Here is an 11,477-nt window from a genome sequence, read left to right on the forward strand (position 1 = left end):
CCATATTTTTTAGTGTTACAAGTTGGTATCAGAGCTTTGGTTTGAGGGATTCGGGCACACTCTCGGGTGTGTCTGAGCTCAAACTAAGGACTTCATGGGAATTTTCAAAAGAAAAACATTTTTATAAAAAGGATTTATAAAAGAGAAAAAAGGTGTGGTGCATGCAATCAACCGAGCTCAAGTAAGTTATCCCAAAATACCCTTACATGTTTATGATATGATTTGAATTGTGAATCTGTGAATCACTTGCTAGATTAGGGCTAAGGATCTAGGAAAGATGCCTTTGTATGCCTGCTTTTTGAACATATAGATGTGCATGCTAGTGTTGATCAATCAGTAATAGGATTGTTGGAATAGTGCCTAAGGCTGCAACTATATTAGGCAAGTATTTGACCCAGTTGTGCATAGTCCTTTTGGGTTGCCTTCACCATAGCAACTTGATAGGATGATTTATTAAGAGAGAGTAAATATTATTATAAAGAATAATAATATTGTTAATATAAGTCATAGAATTAATTGGAATTAATTTGGTGGCTTAAAGAGATTAATTAAATAAGAGGGTATAAACTGTCAATTGTTTGATAGTTAAGCTTTAGACTATAAATCCTTATAGATATATAGTGGACGGATTCTAGATACTAGGATAGCTTCAAAATCGTCCAAGGTGTTATCTAGGAATGGATTTGGATAGGCTTAAGAGAAGATTATCCAATAGGGTTTTGGTTGTAACCCTTAAGGAGTCTACAAGTATAAATAGACCCCTTTGTGCACTCGGCGAGTCCCTTTGTGCACTTGGCGAGTCCAAGCGTCAGGTATGGCCAGATTCGGGATTTTTTCATAATTATCTTATGGAAACTTTCCTTAATCATATTAGATCAAAGCTAATCCGATTTTTTGATATATATGACTATAATCTTGATCTAATTAAAGGCAATTATCAACTAATAAAATATCTAATTTCCTTATATGATAATTAATTAATTATTTTGATTATTTTGGTAATTATCTTAAAAGAAATGTTGAATAAATCAAATATAGATAATTAGGAAATTAATTGTTAATTATTTGTTATTTGATCCTCCATGTTTTAAATGTTTAAAACATGTCCTCAAGTTTTGAGATTTATATTTGTGATTAAAAGTCTTAATTTAGACAACTTAAATTTCAAACCCTAGATTTTAAAAGGTTTAAAATACAACCCTATACTAATATAATATTACTAGAATAATATATATATATATATATATATATATATATATATATATATATATATATATATATGTATAACTAAATGTTAGTCTTACCGTTAGTAGGCCTCATTCATGAAGCCAATCTATAAGGTGGGTATAAGGTTGCGGCCTATAAAATGGCGCTTAATGGGTGTACACTCACACCCACCGCTTGCTTGATTGGTGGAGGTTCGTTAGTCGAACGGGTAGGATAGGGCAACCTCATCCTATCATTAAAAGTATAATAAGTAATACAAAGTAACTACACATTTTTAAAAATTTCTCAATCTTATTTACTTTAGGAAAACTGAATTGATGCAATCCCATGAAATTACACTTTGCACCCTTGCTAAGAAGTTAGTGGAGTGTGTGTGGTTTACCGGCACACTAATTGGTTCTAAGCAAAGGTGGCAAAGGGTGATTCATTGTTTATCATAGTTCGATGGAGCGTGTGTGGTTTACCGACACATCGAATAGGTGATCGTTACAATGAAGGCACCATGTGAATTTGCATGGTAATTCACACCCGCTTTGTGATCCACGGTATCCCAGTCACAAACAAGAGGGGCATATCGAGATTTAAACATGCCATTGAATAGTTTCAATGAATCTCATCCGAACCTAGGAATTCTCAATACACTTAGGACTAATAGTTTAGGTTTTGTGATGGAGAATCAGTGAATCGTCATTCACTTAACTTCAATTTATTGGCATGTTAGATTACGGCATCCCTTTTCTAATACGTAAATGTTGGATCCTAGCCCTAATTTTTCTTATTGGGTGATAATTATGGATTCTTATTCTAATCTATCTTTGTCCTTTCTCCTTTGTAGATGTCGAACGCAAACAACGCTACTGCTAGTTCTTTCACGTTGATGAGCCTTTGCCAAAAGGTCACCTTCGATGGAACGAACTTTAGTGAATGGATAAGATACATTCGCACCATTGCTCGCTATGAGGATAAGGATTACGTCTTCGATTAGAAGCTCGAGAAAATCAACCCTGAAATCGCTACTCCGGCTGAAATCACCGCTTTTGAAAATCATGAGCGAGATGCAACGAAGGTACATTGCATCATGATAGCCACCATGAACTCCGAATTCCAAAAGTCCTACGAGGACATGTATCCGTACGAAATGCACCAAGACTTATTGGCGAGATACCACCAGAACGCGAGACAAGAGCGTTATGAGATTTTCACCAACATGATTTCCGCTAAGATGGGTCATGGAGAATCTCTTACCGTGCACCTGCAAAAGATGCAAAGGTATGTCGACCGCCTTCGCAAGTTAAATGTTGACTTTGGAGAAGACTTGGCGATCGACATGGTGCTTCACTCTTTGCCTCCGATGTACAACCAATTTAGGATGACCTACCACATGAACAAAGAGGAGGTCACCCTAAGCAAACTCCAAGGTCTATTGAGGGTCGCTGAGAGCAACTTCAAAGACAAGTCTGTTGCACTAACTCCCAATCCACCCGCTGCTCCTGTCTTGGATATTGGTCAAGGAAAGGGAAAGAAGAGGAAGGCTTTGTCTATGAACCATCGCAAGGTTAAAGCCCGAGATGGTGCCTCTTCTAGTGGGACCAAAGTTGATCCCGCTAAGCCCTACCCTAACCCGAAGGAGGCAGAGTGCCACCACTGCCACAAGATAGGACATTGGAAGAGAAGCTGCCCAGAGTACCTGCAAGCCATCAAGGAAGGAAAGATCAAGCCATCTTTCGCAGTTATATACACAATTAAATCTAACGATTCTAATCATGCTATTTCTTGGGTTCTTGATACCGGTTGTGGTTACCACATTTGTTCTAATGTCAGGGACTAAGAAGAAGTAGGGATGTCGAGCAAGGAAGAATCAATCTAATCATGGGGAACAGAAGATCGTCGCCTGTGACCAAGATTGGAGTGTATTCTTTAGTGCTTAGGAATAATTTATGTTTAGATTTGAACAATTGTTGCTATTCGCCAGAAATGGCTAGAAACATCATTTCATTTCATGGTTTGTATAGACAAGGTTTTAGATTTTCTTTTAAAAATGAGAATGGTTCTATTTTGGCTTATCTAAATGGTGTCTTTTACTTTGAAGCTATACCATGTAATGGAATTTATGAAACTGTTATGATTGTTGATAACTTAGGAAATGATGTTTTGAATATAGATTCTTCCACTAGTATGGATAAAGCATCCTTGTGGCATATTCGTCTTGGACATGTCAACAAGAAACGCATAGCCCAACTCTAAAAAGGATGGAGTGTTGGAGTCATTCGACCTTAGGGAAGATGACACATGTGAGTCTTGTTTACTTGGAAAGATGACTAAATCACCCTTCACAAGTACTTGTGAAAGGGGTGAGGGTCTATTGGACCTAATACATACCGATGTATGTCAACCTTTTAGATCAACCACGAAGGATGGGAACTGCTTCTACGTGACTTTTAACGATGATTACAGTAGATATGGGTATATCTATTTAATCAAGCAAAAGTCAGAAACCTTTGAAAAGTTCAAAGAGTTCAAGAATGAAGTGGAGAATCAATTGGGCAGGAAAATCAAGATACTTCGATCCGATCGAGGAGGAGAGTACCTAAGTCTTGAATTCCACGATTATCTCAAGGAGTGTGGAATACTTTCGCAATTGACGCCTCCTAGGACACCGCAGTTGAATGGTGTGGCAGAAAGGCGTAATCGAACCTTATTGGATATGGTTCGCTCTATGATGAGTCGTGCTTCACTACCTATCTCTTTTTGGGGGTATGCCTTAGAGACTGCCGCCCATATCCTTAACCGAGTCCCTACTAAGAAGGTTGCCAAAACACCTCACGAGATGTGGACAGGGAAAGCTCCCTCGTTGGCACATATCAAGGTTTGGGGCTGCAAAGTTTTCGTAAGACGAGATACTCACGACAAGCTCGAACCTCGAAGTGAGCGATGTATTTTCATCGGTTACCCGTAGACATCCTTTGGATATCTCTTTTATAGACCGAAGGACAATGTTGTCTTTGTTGCGAGGAGAGGAGTTTTCTGAGAGCGAGAACTCATAAGCCAAGGAGACAGTGGGAGGCAAATCGAACTTGAAGAGATTCAAGAGTCGATAGATGAAGGAACCTATACCGCTGGCACTCAACCCGAGGAGGAAACTCCGGTTGAACCAATTGACGAGTCGTTACCTCTTAGATGTTCCGATAGAGTTAGAGTTCATCCCCAGTTTTATGGTTTTCATATTACTACCGAAGGGGACACGTATATTAATGATGGTACACTAGTAAACCTTGATGAACCTAATAGCTATAAGGAAGCCATGGCAGGCCCGGAGTCTGCGAAATGGAAAGAGGCAATGGATAGCGAGATCCAATCCATGTATGATAACAAAGTTTGGAATTTGGTTGATTATGTGCCCAGACGTAAGACCGTTGGGTGCAAATGGATCTTCAAGAAGAAGACCGACGTGGATGGAAACGTACACACATATAAAGCGCGATTGGTTGCGAAGGGCTTTACTCAAACTCCCAGAGTTGACTATGATGAGACCTTCTCACCAGTTGCGAAGATAAAGTCTATTAGAGTGATGCTAGCTATTGCCGCATTTCATGATTATGAGATTTGGCAAATAGATGTCAAGACCGCTTTCCTTAACGGAAAGTTGGCTGAGGATGTTTACATGGCTCAGCCAGAGGGGTTTGTGGATCCGAAGCATCCGAATAGAGTGTGTAAGCTTGAGAAGTCCATTTATGGACTTAAGCAAGCGTCTCGCAGATGGAATCTTTGCTTCGATGAGAAAGTCAAAGAGTTTGGATTTGTACGAAGTGAAGACGAATCATGTGTATATGTCAAAGCCAGTGGGAGTATAGTAAGCTTCCTCGTTTTATATGTCGATGACATATTACTCATAGGAAACGACATCCCGACTCTACAGGAGGTTAAGTCCTGGCTCGGGAAGTGCTTCGCTATGAAGGACCTCGGAGAGGCTTCTTACATTTTGGGAATAAGGATAGTAAGAGAAAGAAGTAACAGACTAATCGGACTTAGTCAGAATACTTACTTAGAGAAGGTACTAAAACGTTTTAGTATGGAGAACTCGAAGAAGGGAGAATTACCGATACAAAGTAATGCCAAGTTGAGTAAGACTCAAAGTCCGAGTACCGAAGCTGAAATAGCAGAAATGAGCCGAGTACCATACGCTTCCGCAGTTGGTTCAATCATGTACGCTATGACTTGTACTCGCCCTGATGTAGCCTTCGCTTTGAGCATGGTTAGCAGATATCAAGGGAATCCTGGCAGAGCACATTGGATTGCGGTAAAGAATATCCTTAAGTACCTTCGGAGGACGAAGGAATGGTTTTTAGTCCTCGGAGGGAGTGATGACTTGAAGGTGCGAGGGTATAGTGACGCCAGTTTTCAGACCGACAGGGACAGCTACCGTTCGCAGTCGGGCTGGGTCTTTACTCTAAATGGAGGAGCAGTGACATGGAAGAGTTCCAAGCAGGAAACCGTAGCTGATTCAATGTGCGAATCAGAGTACATTGCAGCGAGCGAAGCGTCGAAGGAGGCAATATGGCTAAAGAACTTCATCGGTGATCTTGGAGTTGTACCTGCCATAAAGGAGCCCATGGAGATTTTCTGTGATAACGAAGGAGAAGTTGCCTTGACCAAGGAACCGAGGGATCATGGTAGATCACAACATATCGATAGAAAATATCACTTCATCAGACATCGTGTAGAAGAAGGACAACTCGTAGTGAAGAGGATATCATCAGAAGATAACCCAGCAGATCCGCTTACGAAGGGACTGAGTAGGGTTAAGCACTTGCAGCATGCTAGGAGTATTGGGCTGAAGGATGATATTAGCATAGATTAGATAGTATTGGAAATGTGTAATAGATAAATGTAATTAACATTTGATGATTAAATAAAGGAGTTTTATTTATGAGTAATGTTACTGTCTTATGTTAATTGTTTAACTATTGTTTCACTTTGCATGTTTTGACTTCCAGAATAATTGAGTTTATTAGGAATAATCGAATTGTTCAAATTGTCCACAATCGTTCATATGTTGGAAGTAGATATGAATGAAGATTGTCATGAATTGGTGTGTAGATTTTCTAAATGGTGTTAGACATAGCAAAAGATTGTTGCGACGTTCATGAGTGCTTATGAACTAGTTTTGAGCATTGGAACAAACCCACGCTTGCTGGAATCACCTCATGGAATATGATATAAAAGGATGATCGCAAGACGATTATATCATATAGTCTTAAAACGTAGATATATGGTTTGTTATTTGTTAATTGATTGTACATTGATAATGCGAAAACGCATCAGTAACTCGGTGTTATAAAACGCATTGTTGTGTATAGTTAGTTAATGAATAAGTAAATGCATATAAGTCGAAGTTTATCTGTAACTTTTATCTAAGAAGGTAAAAGCGATATCTCGGCCGCTCGATGATTTGATTTGACTTATGTGTCGGCCCGGTCAGAGCTGAATTGATGTGTTCGATTAAGTTCTTTGTCAAATAAATCGGAGATTGAGAAACCTAAATGCTTGACTAACCATTCCATAGGATTGTCAGCATGATATCTAACAGAGGACTGTACGATCCCTTATCTAAAGGACAAGATTGATTAGATCAGAGTTTGACAGCGTCTTTGAGAGCTATGATTGCAAACCGAATTGCACTTGTGCATATAGTTACTAGACTTATCCAAGTGGGAGACTGTTGGAATAGTGTCTAAGGCTGCAACTATATTAGGCAAATATTTGACCCGGTTGTGCATAGTCCTTTTGGGTTGCCTTCACCATAGCAACTTGATAGGATGATTTATTAAGAGAGAGTAAATATTATTATAAAGAATAATAATATTGTTAATATAAGTCATAGAATTAATTGGAATTAATTTGGTGGCTTAAAGAGATTATTAAATAAGAGGGTATAAACTGTCAATTGTTTGATAGTTAAGCTTTAGACTATAAATCCTTATAGATATATAGTGGACGGATTCTAGAAGCTAGGATAGCTTCAAAATCGTCCAAGGTGTTATCTAGGAATGGATTTGGATAGGCTTAAGAGAAGATTATCCAATAGGGTTTAGGTTGTAACCCTTAAGGAGTCTACAAGTATAAATAGACCCCAAGGCTGAGGGAATTCGACACTCCATCTAGAATAGAGAACCTCTGGCCGAATTCCTCCCTTCTCCTCTCTCCTAAACCATCTTCCTTGGTATTGGTGTTTGTAAGCCATTAGAGGAGTGACAATTGTGACTCTAGAAGCTCCAAGACAACAAGGTCAACAAGGAATTCAAAGGTATGATTCTAGATCTGTTTCAATATTGTTATTTAACCTAATTAGTCATTAGAAGTCTTGGATTCAAAGCATGTTTAATTAGAAAGCCTAGATCCAAGCATTAGGGTTTTGCATGCGCACATAGGAAAGTTCTTATGGCTAAAACCCATCAAGGATGACCCGATTGCGTTATGTTCTATTTTGATTACTTGATGCTCAAATGCAGCTTGTTTTGTGCTTTTAGGAGTTCTTGCTAATTTTGGCTTGCTAGTAAGCAAATATGCTATGTTACATATTATGAACACTAAATAATTTTAGAAGGTTAAGATTAACTCTATTGTGCAGCTCTTGTTTGAGTCCAACCGTTGTAGTGAGAGGCCTCATATTTGAAGAATTATATAGTTTTTGTAATATGTAATTGTATTTGTGAGCTAGTTAGAGGAGGTTAGCATAAGTTCCTTCTACAGCTGATGACGGATAGTGGTGTGGAGTTTGCCCTAGGAAAAACCTACGATGAGATTTAGCGTTGGGAGCTTTCGCTGTGAAGGATATGTTAGTTATAGAGTAATTTGGTTGAGTTAAGGCACTCCTTGAGGAAAGTACAGATATATATATATATATATATATATATATATATATATATATATATGGAAGGTAGTATGGGCCCATACTACTGGAAGCAGAGGATCTGTACTTGATTCAAGGAGGGCTACAATGAAGCTAGGGAGCTTGTGTGGTTGTGATTTCCCCGATATACACATTGATGCTTATTCTGATAGTTTTATGGTCTATTTTCAGTATGGTGGTATTGCGAGGCAAGACAGTGGGCAGTTCCGATGTTGGGGAGGGTTCGGGCTTAGGTTCTTGAGCAGGGAAACTTGATGACCATACGAGGGATTTAATCTCGTCTGAGATTATACGCAATATCTTTGATCACACTCTTGTGATCTTTGGCACGGTCAAGGAGGGTATTCTAGAGATTCTTGATGAGAGATTGAGCGCCTTTCACGCTAAGATTGGGGATTTGATCAGGACGCACTCTTTGACCTTCAGGGAGTTTCAGGCGCGTGGAGCGCCATACTATCATGAGGCTAGGGAACCCATTGCGAGCAACAAGTGGTTGGCAGATGTCGCTAATGCATTCCATACCAACCGTTGTCCCGAGGGGGACGAGGTCAGGTTAGCTTCCTGCCTTCTGAAGGATGGGTCATGTGATTGGTAGGAGGAGGTAGGGCATGCTATAGGAGATGATCTGGCTATTGATTCGATGACCTGGAGTGATTTCTCGACTAGGTTCCAGGCCGAGTTTGCACCGGTGATTGAGGTGCTGCAGTTGGAGCGAGAGTTCCAAGATCTCCGTCATACTACTGAGACGGTGACTGAGATCACCGCTATGTTTAGGGAGCGGGCGCTTCTAGTTTTGCAGTATGTGGAGGACAAGGAGATGAAGAAGGACCAGTATCATGAGATGTTGAGGAGTGATAGTCGGCAGTTTCTTAGCCGATCCAGCTACAAGACGTTGGAAGACATGATAGCGAGGGCAAGGAAGAGGGAGATGACTTAGAGATAGAGAGGAAGAGGAAGCTAGATTCTGCTGCGAGTGTTGAGGGTTTTGGGCAAGAGGCCCAAGTGTTGGGAATAAATCCGAGATGACGAATGCGGAATATCAAGAATAATCACGAATCAATCACCATAATATGCAAGTAATATGTCAAAGGATTTGTGTATATTGATTTTGATATGAACGTACAAAGAAAACCCTAATCAGAAAAAAGCTTTCATCAAAAGCTAACATAATGATTATTTATAGGGAACATAAAATATTTACCAAAAATATAAAACCAATGCGTTAGAAGAGCTCGATGAAGAACTTTTACTGTAAAGGCACCGTAGGGAATCACAAAAAGATTAACCCTAAAAAGGCTTCCTTAAATAACTAAACATGCCAAATCAGTTTCAATATCTCAAATACTTAACAAGCTCCCCCTAGATGTTGAAACTGATGAACATCATGATTTCTGATCTTCTTGGCATTTCTCCACCTAAATTGTGAGACTCATCAGCACATGGGGTCTTGAAAGCGAGAGAAACAAATAACGTCTTCCAAACATTGACCCCCCCCCCTTGAATAATCATCACTCCCCCTTGAATCTTCAACAAATACCATTGAGAGAATCCGGAAAGTTAAGAAAAATCACCAACAATCTTCGCTATCTCATAGAGTAAGTCGTAAAACCTGCTCTGTCATAATGAGCGATTTCGCCAAAATAGATCTTCAAAACCTGTCAGATTTAATGAAACAAATCCCTTTTGAATATTCACAATTCTAAAAAAAATAAAACTGGAAAAATAACAAAAATTAACTTTGTATTCTTCGACTTTTAAATATTGGACAAAAAGAATGGAGTAAGAAGCAATTATTTAGAAGGGTTTGAAAAGAATAAGATCAAAGAAAGGGATAAGAAATGAAAATAGTTTGGAAAGAAAGGGTAAAAATGGTAAAACCCACAAAATTGTAAAGGAATTAGGAATCTGGGGTGGAAAATCTTAAGATCTGAAAGACTAGGGGTTGATTTTGACAAAAATAAGGCATCTTCATGTAAATGGAACGGAGAATGCATGATCTTTGACTCCAAAAGTCAAAATCCAGTTTAACGAGCATATTTGAGTCGCAGTAAGTCCCGACGAGCAACGATCCAAACAATTTCCGACTGAGACATATTCCCAGTCATGATTCCGAGACCATATCCAATTCCGATCAACAAATAAATTTTGATTGCTTAAATTCTGAACTCGATTTTGAAGCTTTGAAAGTCCGATTGCAAGTTTCAACAAATCTGAATTACGATGGACTCCAATTCCGATTCTGAATGATGACTCCGATTGGTGCTGATTAATAACTTTATTCACTTGCGAGTTCGATTTTGAGAATGAATTTTCCGATTCCCATGCTAGGAATGATTTGGACGAGAGCAGTTTCGGATGTCAAATATTGGTTCTAAAACCCGATTCCAGAACTCTGATCCCTGTGAATGATTTCCGAGTTCGTGACATTCAATGCCAATTCCCAACGTATACAGATGAAATTCGATTTCTGATTTCGTATACCAACACATCTTTAGAGCTCCGAAGGATTGCAACCTCCGAGCCTAGAATACCGAACGCAGAACTCCAAATGACTCCGAGCGTTCGGAGATGAACAGTGAACTCCGAGTTCTTATGCGAGTCCGATTGTGAATTGTTCCGAATGCTCGGAGTTTGAATCATTTTCCGATTTCAGCTTTGACGATTCGCAGGTATGAACGAATGATTTATTAAGTTTCCGAAAACTAACCTTAACTTTCATTGAATTGGCAGACTATACCCATGACTCCGAAACAAATCAATTGTGTGTATAACTCCGAAAGTAACCCTTAAAGATTGATCAAAATGGCAGATTTCCCCCAAATTACGAAAGCAACCTCTTTTTGTTAATAACTCCGAATCTAGCCCCAATTTTTCCATAATCCCGAATCTGACCCTCCTGTTACAGTGAACTGACAACTTGCACCCCTTTTGCTGAAATGTGTCATATGGCAGCCCTCTTTTTACAGAAAATGTCCTTTTTCACCCACTTTTCACCTTTTTGTCATACCAACCATTAAAAATCAATAAAAATGGATTTCTTCAACACAATTTCACATCTTTGATTGAATTTTCACCTGATTTTGTCCCCTTTTTTGATTTTTTTTGTTTTTTAAGACAAAATTTTTATGAGACTTTTGGTACCCATTTAAGATTCAAGATTGAGGTTGGTTTCTTGCACATCCATTTATTTGAAAAAAAATCGATCATCTTCCGAAAATAATACCAGCTTTTTAGTTGGAAAACAAAATTTTCCAAAAGTTTCATTAAACCAACCAAATAATCTTTTCTCTTTTCTCCAACTTCTAACATATTTATCTGAAGAAAAATTAAATTTTCTTTG

The sequence above is a fragment of the Lactuca sativa genome, chromosome 7, assembly GCF_002870075.4.
Source record: "Lactuca sativa cultivar Salinas chromosome 7, Lsat_Salinas_v11, whole genome shotgun sequence".
NCBI classification, from domain to species: domain Eukaryota; kingdom Viridiplantae; phylum Streptophyta; class Magnoliopsida; order Asterales; family Asteraceae; genus Lactuca; species Lactuca sativa.